Raw genomic sequence first — 13,267 nt, forward strand, 5'->3', positions numbered from 1 at the left:
GGGAAATTAATCACTTAGAGAAGTGATGCATTTCCTTCCCGTTTTCCAAACTCATCTTCTGTCATACACCATTCTTTTCCCATTCCTAGTTTAATTTATCCTTGTTTTCCCAACGCACATCTCATGGTCAATCCCAATTCCTTTAGGCAACAGGTGGTGTGAGACATCAGGGCATGTGCAGGACTTTATTCTGCTGCTCGTGCTGTTTTCCTGCTATGATGAATTGCCATAGGTCTCAGCTCCATGGGAGTAGGAGGACAGAGAGAGGAGATTCTGTGCCCTGATGTGGGGTCCTCCATGGGCCTCAGCACCTTTGGGACCCTCCCTGCTCTGGTATAGAGAACATCCTTTCAGTGGGTCTGTCCTGGGCAATGTCTCCTGATGCATCTCCTCTGTTGCTTCTCTTTTGTCTCTTCTATGTCTTCCCTGACAAGTTAGAGCAGAAGCACCATGTGCCCTTCTGGTGGCAATCTGGGGGAGGAGTGAGTTATTTCCATGGATTTGAGAGCTATCTGCGACTGGCTGTGGCTGTCTCAGAGCAATTGATTGTCTCTTCTCACACTGGTCACCCCTGCAGCTCTCCGACATCAAAGCCCGGCAGCGTACGCTCAGCGCGCTTCCAAGTGTGCTTTAGCAACTCATTTGGTTTTCAGTCAACAGCTATGGTTGTTTTCCCAGAATATTAAAATTTTGGGTTGTTGACATAATCTATACTTTTTAGGCTTTTGGTGTAATTTTTCTCTTCTCTATGCACGTAACAGTTCATCTTTGTACTATTTTAACTCTTGCATTTGCATGTAGTGATAATATGTAACCAACAGTTTAGGGATCCTTGCCTTTTCACATGTCTGCCTTTTCTAGCTTGTGGATTTTTTTGAAGTTTGTATCTGTTTTTTCCCCTACATCTCTTCTTTTCTATACAAAAAGATAAAAGCTTTCACTTAGTTGTTTGAACACATTAACTTCCAAACATGCTTTCACTGTGAATGTGCAGAGGCATTTCTGAGCATAGTGATTGTACTCTTGAAGATTTTGGTGACAGTGAAAGCTTCATCATGGTTGTGTGTCTGGATTATCATAGAATAACTCACAGATTTATCATATGAATGTGTTTCTGGGTTGTCTCATGAATGTTATCAAATTGAGTTGTGTACATCTTCAGTACTTTCTTGGAAAAGGGCACCATGCTGGGCTGAAAAAGACATGGCAGTGAAACCTGAACTTCTTACTTCAACAGAAGATACCATGTTATCTCTTACATGCACAAATCTTACTGAGAAATTAAACATTTGACCAAACGCTGTCTGTTAGAACTGAATGAAAATTGCCAACTGTACAAGTAAATTGCCCAGTAGGTTCACTTGAATTCAGGAATCACCAGCAGCTTCTCGTTCTGGAAATCAGGTCCACATACTGGCACAGCAGTGCAGCTGCTTCACTGCTACCTGGCATAGTGGGAAGAGACAGGGACTAGGATAACCAAGAATGTAGGAGAGAGGGAGGGAGGGAGTAAAACAAGTAAGTCTGATACAAAAGTGAAGCATTCAAACTGAGTAATCCCCAAAGTTTACAAAGGATATGGCCTGACAAACTGTGGCATGGACAAGAAAAACAGTAATCTGCAGTCCAGACTGCCGAACTTGGTGTGTGTACCTGCCTACCTAGTAGTTTGTGAAGTGGAAAGGACCTGCTGCCAGTGGACGCTGAAATGCTGGGTTCACCCAGGAAATTAAAGCATAGCCTGCCAGGCTGTTTGGGTTGGTTTAACTGAGGCTCTCCCGTGGAATGGGGGGAGGACCAGAAGGATGAGGCTGCCCCTGCTTCCATAGCAGGCTGCTGCCTTGTACCTGCACTAGCTGATCCTAACTTCTTGCTGCCTTAAAGTAAATATTGCACTCTTCATAAGGGTGTGAGAGCAGAATAGCCTTTGGGAGAGTGAGAAAACAAGGAAGCTGTAGTTATAGCTGGAGCTTGTTTGTGCTTTCAAATGTAAAACTCAGCAGTTACTCTGTATTAACCACTGACCTCAAATGGCACTGTAGAATGTTAGCTTTCTAAAATCCATATATTTTAATGCTTAGTTTTCTTGCTCTGAGCAGTTTTATAGTTTTTCCTGTACAGATTTGCTGTGTGGAAATTTGTGTAATGTGAGAGGTAAAATTGAAGTGATCTGAATTCAGAGGAGTTAAAAAGTATTACTCCAGGTTCTTAAGTCTGAATATCAGTCTCTGTCATCTGCATTAGTTTCACTTGCACCAAGTACTGTGAGAAGTTCACCATTTTTTTCTAATTTTGCTGATGGATAATAACTGTAACTTTAATGTGGTCACAGGGAGAAAGTAACTGAAATATGGAAAGTAGGCTCTTAATGAAACCATAAGTAGGGTTTAAAAGTATTTTCATGAGTCTGAGTAATAGGGATGGAAAGAGAGATGTGGGAAATGATGAGGGCAAGCTGCTGCAGAGAATGCTGGAGCTTCCTTCAGGGCAGAATCTGGCTGGAAGTGCATAAAGTACTTGTCTGAATTGTCACTGCAAGACTGACTGGGTTGATGGAGTTTGATGAGACCAGGGTTGATTTTACTTGAGTTTCAAACATTGGAAAGGCAGGAGAAGGTACAGATATTTATTTTATTATTTTGGGAGAGATTAGTGTTGATCATCAGGATGTAAAAATGAAAGTAAAAGCAGAACATTTAAATGCATGTAGAAAGCAGGATAAAAAGTCTAAAGCTACAGTAAACACATTCAGAAGAAGGCATCAAAGTGGCAAAGATTGTTTAGGTTCAGAAAAATAAACTTCAGTGTTTTAACAGTAAAGAATTTTTTCTGAAAGAAATTTATTTTTTTAGATGTATGATATAATTGAAGAACAAAAACTTTAATATCCAATGTTAAGAAATATTAGGTTGGTTTGGTGTCTCAGGAGTGCAGTCAAATATGGGACACCATCTAGATCAAAACTGTTGTTGTAATTTCACAGTCTTGTTCCTCTGCCCTCAAGTGGGTTATCTATAAGACAGTTCTTCCTCCTTAAAATTCCTGTTGCTCACTAGAGCATATTTTTATTTTATGCAGTTAAAAGAGCATACCCTAGTATGAACAGGTTTGGTTAAATTGAGAAAACAAACGATCCTAAATTCCACTGTGTTCTAAGAGATTATGTGATTACTCATCAATAGCTTGTGACAAAGTAAATGGACTTTGCCTTTTTTTGTTTTAATGTATCTGAATAGTTTTTGGACTACTTAGTTATCATAACTAAATAACCTTCAATTTTTGTAGGCATTTGGCATACCTTCTGATGAAACCTTTGTTATCACCACAACAAATAGGAAGGAAATCACAGAAGATAACTTCAGTAAGTATCTTAGATGACAAAATAATTACAGTTATTTCTTATATTGATCATAAAGGTCACATGATAACTGTTTGTGCTCTATGATGTACAGTAATTAACTGAAAGTACAAATCCTGTAATAGTCTGCCAAGAATTGTTTCAAATTCAGTTTCACAAACATGATTTTGATGAGTTTGTATGATAACAGTTATACTAAGTATCTTCTGTCACAAAGTCTGTAAATGATAGGAAAAAATTATATATATATATATATATATAGCTGTCACTTGAGAAAACTTGCATTCTAAAGCTTGGAAATGTGAAAAGATATTAATTTAAATGTTGTTGTTAAATGCTGAACAGGCAACGCTTAGGACAATACACAGATTACCTGGGGCTAACCCCGTACTTGTTTTGAGAGCAGAAGTTGCCTGATGCAGTGCTCTTCAGAATAATCTTGTGCATGTCATTCAGACAGGTCAGCATTTGTGTTATCAAGTTTTTGTCTCCTGTACTAAACTGTAGACTTTGTGTTTGAATTTAATGAACAGTTTTTGTGTGAGCTACTATAGAATGTTTTGTGCCCTCCCATCTGGGGTGCTACAGGGCTTAATTTACCAAAAAGAGCAAGTATTTCTTTAAAAAGATGCTGCTTTAATCAGTTTTTTTTTAAGTGGTGCATGAAATATGTAATCGCCATTTTGTATTGTTTTATTGAATAAATTACTTTCTGTTCATGGCTTCTTTGAAAATTCTGTCTGTGGCTGTGTTTACCTTCTAAGTACTATGTAGTTCACAGGTACGGCAGGTTCAAAATTTCACAGAAAAAAATTCAAAAAATATCAAGACTCAAGCATGATACCATTCCTGTTGTTTTAAAACAATGAAAAAATGTTTATAAATAGCAGCTGTTATTTTTAAGGACCAGTCTTTCCCCTTTCCTCTCTGTGCACATCATTTGTTCCATGCCCCAGCAAAGGCACTATTTTGGTTCGGGTTTGGTGGTACTGTTGAGTCAGTGGTACATCCATCCCTGTGCACAGGAATTGCTGTGTAAGCCCACTGAGAGCAGACATTCTGTGGAGATCTGTGATTGCACTTTATTCCTGCCAGCAGCCAGTAGTGGACCTGTGGCTTTCCAATACGGAGAAACTGGAAAGGCCAAGCTGGGCCTCATCTGTAGCAACCACACCCTGGTGGAATTTGATTAAATAGGAAAGTGTAAAGTATTGTAAGGACTCTAAACCTTAAGAAAAGACCTTTCAGTTGTTAAAGGATGTTAAAGGGTGCAGTTCATGGGACACCGGGGAGCACCCTTGGTGATAAAGAAGAGTGCTTGCAGTTGCTTAAATGACTTTTCAGAGCACAAGAACTATTGATTTCTATGTGGAAGAAATCGGGTGTAGAAGGCAGGAGAATAGCATGGCAGAGTAAAGACCTCCTGGTCAAACTGAAACACAAGAGAGAATTGCACAGCTGGTGGAAGCAAGCGATAGAATAATAGCAAGCTAGACAATAATGTAGCAATAATAGCTAGCAAGCAAGCTAGAGGATAATACAGGGCTGTTGCCTGGGAATATACAGATGAGATCAGGAACCCTAAGGCACAGCTGGAGCAAATTTGGCAAGGGATGGGAGGAGGGATGATATGGGTTTTACAGATACATTAGAAAAGGATGACAAAAAAAGTTGCACCCTAAATAAATGAAATGTGAGGTGAGGAGGTCTAGGGGCAGCTGACATGGGGAAGACTGAAGTACTAAACCAATACCTAACCAATTCTGAATGTTGATGAAGGGCCATTGTTCTTTGCTATGGAATAGTAAATATGGATCACATAACAGATGCACAACTATTCTGCAATGAAGAAAGTTGCAAAAAAGTGCAGAACGGTTTTTGTATTTCGATAACCCCTTGAGGGAAAATGCCATGTGCTTCAGTGTTGCTGTGTTGCACTGATACTCAAGGGCTTTCTTTTACATGTCTGAAGTGTGGGGCCAGTGTAAATTGCACTGTAGCATTCTGAAGAACTCTGCAAATTGTAGGCAATAAGGTTTCCTTTTTAAAGAGACCGACTGGAAATGTCTGTTCACTAAAGCTGGTCAGTCAGATTGAGTTAATCTGAATTTGATGTATTTTTTTCAGATTAAATGCAATTTTCCAGTAAACATAGGTAGTTTTACTTTAATTAGGTAAGTGCTCCAAACATTAATGGTTAGAAACAACAAATCTCTGCAAACAGTTTGCCTGACTATTTCTGCAGTGTATTGCAATATGGATCTGACAGAAATTTGGTTGTATTTACCATTCACTGAAATCCTTCAACCATTTCTACAATTTTCTTTGTTTTCTATAAAAAATTAACACTGCAGTTTTAAATGTTTCACAAAATTTCAATTCAATTTTCTTCAGTTAATTCATTCTTCCTTCAATATTTTAACAAGTCAGAGTCTATTTTTATGTACTTTTGACTCACATATGCATCATAAAAATTGATTTCTAATCATGAAAGGGACAAATCTGTCTTTTGTTAAGGAGATGGTTAGTTTATCATTGTTCTTTCTAATAATTGTGATATTGCCATTAAGAGATATGAGAGACTTAGTGATAAAACAAATCATAAAGTACATGTAGAAAAGCTGTTTAATTTTTTTAAACAAGATGTTATGTGATTTTGATTGTTCTGACTGTGCTTAGGTCTTGTCTGTGTTTAGGCAATGTGTTTTCCTAATTGTTGAAAGAAACTACTATAAGTGGGTGTCTGTTTCCTGAGCACTAATAGGGTTTTTTTGTCAATTTTTTTAGCATTTGCCCTTGCTGAATTGATTGACAATTCTCTATCAGCTACCTGTCAAAATACTGGCATTCGGAGTATACAGATAAAATTGGTAAGATAAAAATACTTCAGTGTTTTCAGACATAGTTTGCATTATCCTTTCTTTTCCCTGTTGCTCCTTGTTGATTTGTGCTGTGTGTTTTTCTCCCAACAGCTGTTTGATGATTCCCAAGGAAAACCAGCTGTTGCTGTGATTGATAATGGAAGTGGAATGGCTTCTAAACAGCTTAACAACTGGGCTGTATATAGATTGTCAAAGTTTACAAGACAAGGTGACTCTGAAAGGTTAGCAAGTTCTATATATTTCTACAACAATTAGCAAGCTCTGCAAAGGTCCATAAAATATGTTCTTAAGGCATAGCTGTATACCAACACTCAGCTAAACCCTGTCATTTTATGATTACCTAAATAGACCCATACTTTTTTAAAGTAGGCAATAGAGAAGCGTTATGACACAAAACTGGTCTTCTATTCTTGTGACACACTGAATACTTTTTTGGTTTTGGGACCTTTTCTAAACTGTCTTTTGCTTGCCTGCATACAGTTTGGGACGTGCTATGTCCTGCAAGGGGTTTTTGTACCATGTTCATCTCTTACCTGAAAACCTTTCAGTGGTGCATTAAAGGATACATTCAATATTTAAGCTACTGCAAAACAGGTGGTTTTAGTTCAAATTTTCTTTTTTTAGTTTAAATTTTAATTCTGTATAATGTATTATAAATTATACCTGGAGATGTCTATTTTTTGATGCAGGCTACACAAAATTCATGTTTTGCATTTAAAGAAGAAAGTGGAGGTTGTGTGGTGCCAGGCTTAATCCTAGTGTATAAAATTCCACAAAATCAGTTATGTACAGTTTTTGAGCTTTGGTCACATTTTAATACCTTAAGCCTAGGATTGTAAATGTGAAGATGATAATTACAGTCTCAGTCATAACTAATTTGTCATATGAGCAGATAGTGTAAAAAGTAATACAGCTGTGGGAAGTGATAATATAGCTGGGGGAATTGAAAACATCTCCAAATAGAAAGTGAATGTCTTTTAAGCATTTGGAGATAAGTGCATAAAAAGTGATTCTGGGTCACTTGTAAAGAAACTCAATGTTTTTGAAATTGCTGCAGGCAACTTTAGTAAATTTAGTATTCCTAAAATGCAGATTTAAACTGTAGATTACTACCACTTAATTGAAACAGAGGTCTAAATTATCTACACCTTATTTTCATTTGGGACTGCTGTGATTTAAAAATAAACATTTTCCTAAACTAGATAAGGCTGTTCAAGGTGACTTAGAAGGCATGGAATTTCACTACTGATAGCATATGTTATCTCTCCAAGTCTCCATTTAATAGTTGGTTGGCATTATTTTTCACTTTGACTCAAAAGTATTTTTATGAAAGGATGCTGTCAGAAAAATGAGGCTTGCTTTTTAAGCCATTTTTATTTAGTAAGATTTGGTTTGTGAGAAGGGGGCAGAAATGTTTTATAAGATGAGTTGGGAAAATACTTACTCTGTCATTATCCTTTTAAAAAGAGTACATCAAGAATTTCAGGCACATATGTTTTAAGCTTGCAGTTTTAAAATGTATAAAGTGAAGAATTTTTTACCAAAATGCCAGGAGGAAGAATTTAGTAGAAGCTTTAGATCAAAAGTATCTTTGGGTTTTTTTAATTACTTTTGTCTTGAAAAAATTTATTAAAGACACTCTTATTCTCAGTGATCACTCAGGATATGTACGCCCTCTGCCAGTGCCTCGTAGTTTAAATAGTGATATCTCGTATTTTGGAGTTGGAGGCAAGCAAGCAGTGTTCTTCGTGGGACAGTCTGCCAGAGTAAGTCAATGTCTGACTTTAATTTTATTTTAGAATGTTGGCACACAATCAGATTGTTACTTCCTAATTTTTAATCACAGCATTAAAGTATTTTATTATGTTAATTTTAAGTCTTATTTTGATTTTAAATGCTGTTTCTTTAATAAAATCAGATGATAAGCAAACCTGCAGCATCTCAGGATGTTCATGAACTTGTCCTTTCTAAAGAGGATTTTGAAAAGAAGGAGAAAAACAAAGAAGCAATATATACTGGATTCATTCAAAACAGAAAGGTAAATAGCCTTAAGATTCTCACATTTATAATTGAAAGCCTTTCCCAGGTTAATGTGATTTAACTGTGTAATATTCCTGTAATACTTATCTGGAGATATCTTCTCCTTAGTGAATCATTTGCACCCTGTAGTGTTGTAAAAGGAAAGACATTTTATGCCTTATTTTTTATGTGATGCTTTTTCCTCTTTTCAGTTAAGGTTAAATGACAGAAATGCTTTACAGTTTTGCATGTCAGGTTAAGAAAAATACTTTAAAATACTTTTCTAAGCACAGCAATTTTTTTTGTTGTGTATGAAACAAAAATGAATTTTCTCTGAAGCAGTAAGGAATGAATTAGGGAACCAAATTGTACTTGTTTAGAAATATGTATGACTGACCTGTATACGGGAAAGAAGTCCAGCCAGACCAACAAAACCGATTGATTTTATAAGTATTCATACATGTTGTAAAATAAATGAACTGTTTAGCTGAAAGCTAAACTCAACAGTCCTGATGCTTTTCATGAAGAAAAAGAGCCTAAGTAAAAAATCTGTAAGATAAGGAGGAAGATTGAAAAGAACTGGATTTTGGACATTTTTGGGCAAGGAGGGAGAGGCCAAGATGTAGCTAAGGGTGCAGATGGGAGGGAAAATGGTGGTGCGTATGACAAGGTAGTCAGACCTTGAGCCCATATCTTGTGGGTTATATCAGTCTTCTTGGTGTTTCATATGGATGAGAAAGGAACAGTAGGTAAATAAGGTTTTTATTGTGCCAGTTCTGGGTCAGTGAGTTGCAAAAAAAAATGAATTGCCAGTTTTGGTTTTATTCTCTCTACAATATCAGACTCAAAAAATAGAAACTGAAAATAAAAGCTTACAAAATCTGCTTCATTGTAAAGGGTACAAATGCTTTCCCTCCCTGCTTGATACTAAAGAGCAAGGTTGGATGATACAAAGTAGAAGACAAACTAAGGCACGCCTAAGTCGGAAGAAAGTAGCTGAATGAGATGCATAGGTACTGCTAAAGAGTTCAAGAAGCTGGCGCAATCAACTGTTTGAAATGTTGTGGTAATAATATAAAATCATATTTTATATTAAATTAACAGTTAAATTGACAGTGTTAAAATGCAAGTAAAATTCTATTTAGAGTTAAAAAGATAACTTGTAACTATCCAAGAGGGAGGAGATGATGTGAAAAGTAATAGAAGTGAGGTATGAAGATAATAGAGGTTTCCCTAAAAGATTCCTAAAACCCAGATTTAGGAATTTTTTTTGCAAATCATTGAAATACCTAGGCCAGTTCATTATATTGGTGTGAAATAAAATGTGTGAATGCATCTCGCTAAAGACTTGAAAAATGATCTGCACTGCACATACATCAGCAAGAGAATACTGTGGCAGAAGTAGAAATTGTAAATGGATTACTAGTGTGAGAAGAATAATTGAGCCTTTGAGCCATTCAGTTGGTGAAGGAAGTTACTTTTGCAAAGAAATTAAGGTGTAATTAATGTGAAGCAAAAAGAACTTTAGAACAAGGCCATAACACTAAAGAGAAGCGATATTAATGGTATCCCTGCTGGTCATCTTTGCTTGATGGGTAGTAGTCACCTCTCTTCACTGCAGTCATTTCTCTGGACCATTGAATATTGCAAATAAGTAAATAGTTATTTTCTAGTTGAGATAGATGCTAGGAATGTAGGGGAAGGTGCCATGGTAGTTTGTAATCTGTAGTGGGAAGGCAGCCAGATAATTTGGCAGTGATATTTTGGAGGCTCTTTTGGTCTCTAAATTTCTTCCATGATGTACAAAGTGGCACTTGTTCAGCATAAGTGTGCAGCTTCTAGGTTTGTCAGATCACATGGGGATGAGGACCAAGCAGCTCTGGCTTTTCTTCATTATTGCCAATCCCATCACTAGCATAGAATAGTCCAGGCTATGCTGTGGGCGGGAAAAAGAGATGTAGTCTTCTTTGACAAAAAGTCTCAAAAATTGTTTAATTATCATTTTAGCTAAGGAGAGCTCTTTGATTCCCTGGGGAAAGTAAGTCTTGATAGAACACCCTTAACTATTTCACCTAACTGATTGGGTAGGACATGTCTCCTTTCATGCCTTAGTGATGTGGGGTTTGTCTGCTTTCCTGCAAAATAAGGCAGGAAATGCAGTAGCTGCATTTACTACAACATATCTTCTCAGTTGTAGCAATTGTTTGCATTCACTAGAAAGATCTTAATCTTTGTCTTAAAAATAGGGGTTTTTTCTGGATGTACCAAATGTAAGGCATTACTCACTGGTCCAGTGTGAAGCATGGCATCAACCACTGTGTCTTCCTGCACTTTAGAAAACTGTCAAAAGAGCAAAGTGCATCCATTCAGGAAAAGACAGTCAGTAGTTTCTGGAATGGAGAATCTCTCTTTCTGTTAGGCTACTTGACATTTCATCTGGAATTGAGGATTCACCTTTTTTTCTTTTACAACAAAACTGTTTCTTCTTCTTGAGTTTCTGCTATAGAAAGTAGCCTATCCCTTTAAAAGCCAATAACTTTGGCTTTGTTTGGCTTTGTTTTCTTAAAGAGGCCTTAATGTCTTGCCCTCTTAATGCTTCCACTTGATGGATGAGAACATGAATATTACACAGTGCTACATTCAGTGTGATTAAATGCATTTTTAGACGGCACACTTTAGGTGCTGTGATGAAAGTGAGTTGAAAATGAACTGGATTAGTGATGTCACATCCTCAGCTTGTTGACTTTAATTTGGAAACCTTTATTTTAAGCTTTAATCCTTTGTGATACTTAGCATCATGTGTTCTGTATTACTTTTCTCTTATGTTTTTTAATCCCTTTCAAGTTGATGGGAGTTTGGAAATTCAATTTTCATCCCTGCTCTTATTATTTTACTTTTTTTGTAGCCATCTGATTCTACTCACGTCACAAGTGATGATGAAAGATTTCTTCATAATCTAATATTAGAAGAAAGGGATAAAGAGAGTTTCACAGCAGTTGTCATTACAGGTGTACAACCAGATCACATGCAGTACTTGAAAAACTACTTTCATCTTTGGACAAGGCAGCTGGCGTAAGTTGGTGATTTAAAAGATTTCATTTAAAAGTGGGCTACTAACAAAGTCAAGTAATTATGAACTGCTTCTTTTTTGTGCTTTGACATTGGCCTTATTCTTTTTAAGGCCGTTGATACTTCAATTAGCCTCCCTATCTAACCAATTTTACAGTAATGAACACAACTGAATGAGGCACCCCCAACCAAAGATGTGACTTGATGATTAATACATAATCCACTGTAATTTTTGCATACATATCCACTGTAATTTTTAGTAGCCGATTAATTTAATGGTGTATTACTAATGTAAAAAATTGTTTATCTAATTACTAAGAACTTCATCAGTTACTTTGCTCACAGCCATGCTCCTAACCTTGCTCACAGACTTGCTCCTAATTTACACTTTTAGGGGATCTTTTGGTTGGTTGACTTTTTAAACAACAACAAAAGAAGGTACTGCTCTTCATCCCAGTTTAAGAGGGAGAAGGATATATGACACTATCTGCTCTGTACTGTAATAATGTCATCAGTGGGCCTGCAGAACCTGGAGATACCAGAGAATAGTTTGGGCTTACCTGTTATGATGATCCATCTGTGAATGTAAACTGAAATACAAAGGCCTAGACCAGTTTTGAAATCTGGCAAACTACACAACTTTGTTTTCAAACTATGATTTCATTTTTTTGATGCCTATAATCTGATAATAATAGATGTACTTAAAAAGAGGATTAATATAAGAATTAGGTAATATCTTACTATGTGAAATATCATTCAGTGTTGCACATAAAAACTTGTTACTGAAGCCATTTTTAACCTCATGAAAATATAGGGTACATGACTTGCAGAGGATAATTTACATCCCTCATTAGCTTCTGGGTGCTCATGCAGTGAACACACACACTTTACTGTGTGTTAGTTCTTTCCAACCATCTCTTGAAGTGAAAGAGCTGCCTCTGTTTGAGATGGAACCCAGGTGCAATTATTCAGATATATGCCCTGTAGCTGTTACAGTAAAACCACTCATTTAGCCTTCCAGTGCTGCACAGTCCTGTGTCACTGTTTCAGCTGTAATGGCCCTTTCCCCCCGAACACTTCCCCATTTCCTTCTGCCATGCCTTTTGCCACACATGCAGGATACCAGTTTGGTTCCGCTTTCATGCGCTGCAGCACAAGCCCTCATTATTTTGGATGCTTTGAAGTGGAGATGAACCCCTAAAATAACAATGTCTTAAGGCCAGGAGACTGCCTTTTGAAGTCTGGAAGAAATGCACACAAAATACTAAGCAATTTGGACATACTATAAAATCCTGAGCAATGAGACCAGGAAGAGCCTTCTTCTGGGAAGCAGGATTTCTCTTTGGGGAACATCTAGTGCAGTGGAGGTCAAAGGCAAGCAGCTATAAACTTGCAGGTGCATTTGACTTAAGTCGTGCATTCAGTCCCCTTGACTAGTACAATCTCATTTTTCTCCAGACCATCCCCCAGAGCTTTAAGGATTCAGTCTTTGAAGTTGAAAGAATTAGCTAGCTGAAAAGTTGAAGTAAATGGAGTTGAGTTCCTCAGTTTTCTCAAATTGAATTTCTTTATGAAATTATTTAATCTATTTAACCACATATATTTTTTGAAATTTGTTAAATGAGGAAAAATGCCAATGAGAAAGCAATGTTTACAACTGAAAAACTATTTCTATTATGCAGATCACGTCCATGACTCCTACCTCTATTCAAATTTATGTAAATAATGTAAAGATAGTGATTGTTTGTTACATATTTCTGTTACTATTAGATGATTGATATAAAACTGATAGCAGAGACAAAGTGTGGAAAGATTTGTGACTCTAATTCTTATTTCCAGACTGCAGAACAATTTACAGTAGTTTTTTTTTAGTTAACCCTTTGATGTAAAGGATCTGTAGCCATGTAACAATTGTATATTTTTTTCACTTATTCATTTT

At 36.7% G+C, this 13,267-nt stretch overlaps 1 long non-coding RNA gene across 1 annotated transcript; it reads left to right on the plus strand.

Annotated features, from left to right (window-relative positions):
- The first annotated feature begins 6,391 nt into the window (after positions 1-6,391).
- On the plus strand, positions 6,392-8,245 carry LOC128948936 (uncharacterized). The gene is made up of 3 exons (XR_008484171.1): positions 6,392-6,461; positions 7,892-8,006; positions 8,159-8,245. It is a non-coding gene; the product is annotated as an uncharacterized LOC128948936 (long non-coding RNA).
- Positions 8,246-13,267: the final 5,022 nt, after the last annotated feature.

Source organism: Melozone crissalis, unplaced genomic scaffold (assembly GCF_028551555.1).
Source record: "Melozone crissalis strain CALT ecotype California unplaced genomic scaffold, PUWL_Pcris_2 ptg000178l_1, whole genome shotgun sequence".
Lineage (NCBI taxonomy): Eukaryota > Metazoa > Chordata > Aves > Passeriformes > Passerellidae > Melozone > Melozone crissalis.